The sequence below is a fragment of the Austrofundulus limnaeus genome, unplaced genomic scaffold (genome assembly GCF_001266775.1).
Source record: "Austrofundulus limnaeus strain Quisiro unplaced genomic scaffold, Austrofundulus_limnaeus-1.0 Scaffold691, whole genome shotgun sequence".
Classification (NCBI taxonomy): domain Eukaryota; kingdom Metazoa; phylum Chordata; class Actinopteri; order Cyprinodontiformes; family Rivulidae; genus Austrofundulus; species Austrofundulus limnaeus.
In genome coordinates this window covers 95,637-99,680 of record NW_013953093.1, presented here as the reverse complement: position 1 = coordinate 99,680, position 4,044 = coordinate 95,637, and the positions used below count along the sequence as shown (strand labels likewise).

The following is a 4,044-nucleotide window of genomic DNA, read 5'->3' as shown; positions in this document are numbered from 1 at the left end:
GATTATTTTAATAATCGATTAGTCGTCGATTAATCGATTAATCGTGGCAGCCCTACACAGGAGGCGTACACAACATTTTCAATAAGAGCTGCTGCAGCGTGATTGTAAATGCACTCATTWCTTTAAACTCTTAAGCCATTACATCTTCAAAGTTAACTTCAATAAGCATCTTTCCTCAAAAAAAAAATTAAAGTTAACAGCTCCGTGTGTGTCTGTAAGCTGACTTCGATTCCARTACTGTAAACGCAGCGCTGGGGATTTGCCTGAACTCTACTTGACCCCGGCACACTTCTCAGGCTTTGTAATGCATAAATTCACTCTAAGCACCGCTGCCAATCAAAATAGCAGCAAGTGTAGAGAAACATCACAGGTCTCTTTCATGATTAATTCATGTTGAACACAGCACCTGCAGTGGCTCTGCTGACGACTTCACCGCTTCGTCGTCTTTGAAATCACGCGCGTGTGTGCGTGTGCCTCTACACATGTCGGTCCGTGACCGTGTGATTCGGCTGAATGTGTGTCTGCGCGTCTGAYAGGCGCAAGTTGGGGTGTCGGCTCCATGCATAGTTAATGCCCCCCGCAGACCCTCGTTAGCTATGGCTGCAACACGCACCGTCTCTCCATCATTATACTCAGACTGTTCTATTATAAATCTGTCTCTCTCATTACKCTGACTCTCTGTCTTCAAGGCTCCAGAGGATGCTTCTGAGGCTCGGGTGCGAGGAGGAAAGAAATAGCTAGGAGGACGTAAAAGATGGGAGGAGAACGTGTAAATATTAAGAAAAAAGAGATGGGTTAAGTGATTAGATGGGTTGCTCTGCAGATGTGAATGATTCAGTTTTACTACTTGAAAATGTGTCCTAAAGTTCAAATGTTGCCACTGATTAACTTCTCATTAAAAGACAGCCAACCTTATAGAGGAAAGAAAATAAAACAAAACATTATATACCCAAGTTCTACTGCAAGGTAGCTGCTGCTGGGGTAAATTGTGAGCTGATGTATTTGAAAAACTTTGAGAAATGACAATTAAAAATAAAGTAATACATAATAGTAATCCTAATACTAAACTCAAAGTTTGGTCTCTGATTTTTTCTTAATTTTTACTAATGCCAAAAGCTAAAGCATCCAAACATTTGCTGGTTAATGGAGGGGCRGGTTTCATGTTGAGTGGGAGGAGTTTGTCCAAGACATGATTGGTCTGTTTGACTTTTGTGGGAGGAGTTTGAAGTAGCCATAATGATTTGGTTGGAAGAAAGCTGGGCAGCTGGGGGGACGTGTAGCTCRGTTAAAATGGTCAGAATGCACCGGTAATTTAAAATATAAATATTTTAGTCATATCTCGAGACAGGAAGGTCCTCACCACACGAAATTTGAACGCTGTACATGTGGAAGGATGTGTAACCATTTGGCTTGATCAAACCTGCCTGGAAAAAGATAGCCACTTTTGAATATGAATATGAATATTAGTCAGAACTCAAGACAGGAAGATACTAGTTGCACCAAATTTGAAGTCAATAAACTTTTTACATCATCACAATAATTATTATCTAAATTTGTGAATGTGTGTGTGCATGGGTRAATGTCTGTAAGTRTAAAGCGCTTTGGGGTCTGGAGGGACTTGATAAAGCGCTTTATAAGTTCAGTCCATTTACCATTTAAAACAATAAAAATGCAGTTGATAAAGTTTACAACAATTTTACCATTGCTATTACTTCCTCTTTTAACTTGCTCCACAAGACAAACTACTTTAATCAATCCCGGTTTGGACAAACTTCGCCTACCCATGAACCTCCACCTATATTCCAACCTACGCCAATCACAGTTTGGATAGACTCTGTCCACATGGAAGAACTCCAACAATCATGGATAAGACAAACCCTGCCCACATGGAAAAACTCCAGCAATCATTGCTAGGACAAACCCTGCCCACATGGAAGAACTCCAACAATCATGGATAAGACAAACCCCGCCCACATGGAACAACTCTAACAATCATTGCTAGAAAAAACCCTGCCCACATGGAAGAACTCCAACAATCATTGCTAGGAAAAACCCTGCCCACATGGAAGGACTCCAACAATCACTGTTAGGACAAACCCCACCCACACGAAAGAACTCCTACAATCATTGTTAGGAAAAACCCCACCCACATGGATAAACCCAACAATCATGGACAAGACAAAACCCGCCCACATGGAAGAACTCTAACAATCTTGATCAGGACAAACCCCACCCACATGGAAGAACTCCTACAATCATGGATAAGACAAACCCTGCCAACATGGAAAAACTCCAACAATCATGGTTAGGACAAACCCCACCCATTTAGAAGAACTCCAATAATCTTGATTAGGACAAACCTTACCCACTTGGAAAAACTCCAACAATCATTGTTAGGACAAACCCCACCCACATGGAAGAACTCCAAGAATCATTGCTAGGACAAACCCCGCCCACATAGAAGAACTCCAAGAATCATGGTTCGGACAAAYCCTGCCCACATGGAAAAACTCCCAACAATCATTGCTAGGACAAACCCCACCCACATGGAAGAACTCCAAGAATCATGGTTAGGACAAACCATGCCTATATTCAGACTGGACTGGAGACTCAACAGTGAAGCAGTCTACAAGAAAGGACAGAGCAGACTGTACTTCTTAAGGAAGCTGAGATCCTTCAATGTCTGCAGTAAGATGCTGCAGATCTTCTACAAGTCCATTGTTGAGAGCGTCATCTCTTCTGTTGTCATCTGTTGGGGTAGCAGCATCAGAGCCAGGGACCTAAAAAAGGCTAAACAACCCGATAAAGAAGGCTGGTTCTGTTCTGGGGACGACTGTGGAATCTCTGGAGATGATGGCGCAAAGAAGGATTTTACATAAAATCAAGAACATTGTGGAAAACCCTGACCATCCTCTTCATCAGACTGTCATAGAAAGACAAAGTGTCTTCAGTCGGAGGCTTCTTCAACTTCGCTGTAATACAGACCGCTACAGAAGATCTTTCCTGCCCACAGCATCGGCATCTACAATAAGTTTTTAGTTAAATGAGTTACAACAACACCTTATTTCCCTCTGGGATCAATAAAGTATTTTTGAATTGAATTGAATTTGAATATGGAAAAACTCCAACAATCATTGTTAGGACAAACCCCGCCCACATGGAAGAACTCCAACAAACTCCACCCACACAACAAGAAACTCCCCCTATGTACTGCAGAGACCCTTCGTTGGGTTAATGGGTGCCCTGTGAACTGATAACAGTTAGATTGTGTTTGATTTACGAATAGGTTAATACTTGGCAGTCCAAACCGAGTGGGTTTCTAGACCACTACTGGCCCACAGACTGCCAGTTGATGAAGATAACTTTACAGGTTTGTTACACTTCTTTTTTGCATATCTGTTCACAAGTTATTACATTCAGAAAGTAGGAAGTTGAAGAAGATTTAGAGCATCAGCTGTTTAAAGCAGGTTTTAGTGTCAAAACTCACTGTAGCCTAATGTCTAAAGTTATTTTTCTCTGAATTAAACCCTAAATACAAAACTGTCAACAATCCAATCCCGTGGATCCTCCTTTTTCATGTTCTGTGCCTCACCTCCTTCAGATTTCAGCAGTAAAACTCTGTAAAAGTAAGGATGAGTCCTTCTTTTAAATTCTTGTTGACATTAAAACAGCAGAGAATCGAACATGTCTTGTCCTATAAAACTAGTGATTTTTCTTTCCTACCGTAACACACAGCAGGATAAATGTAATTTCAAAGCCCTTAATAGTAACAATATGCTGCGGGTATTAAAATAAGGTATAGAAGTGTTGCATGAACTGATCATACTTTGAAGGTAATTGGAATACAGCTGTCAACACAAGAAAATATTGCCTGCAGTAAACATCAGTTTGAAAACACAATCTTGATACCTTTTGAACTAATGTTCTGGGAACAAACACACATGTGACACTCAAACTGATGTCCTCATTTTCTGCGTGCTTTCTTAGACACGCCGACTCCCCGCGGTGAGAGACGGCAAAGAAAACAAACAAGCACAGCACAAC

At 41.2% G+C, this 4,044-nt stretch overlaps 1 protein-coding gene across 1 annotated transcript in view; it reads right to left on the bottom strand.

The window, feature by feature from the left end:
- Positions 1–4,044, bottom strand: part of LOC106531914 (ephrin type-B receptor 1) — a gene marked incomplete at its 5' end in the record, with an annotated part of 76,245 nt that overhangs the window by 12,941 nt on the left and 59,260 nt on the right.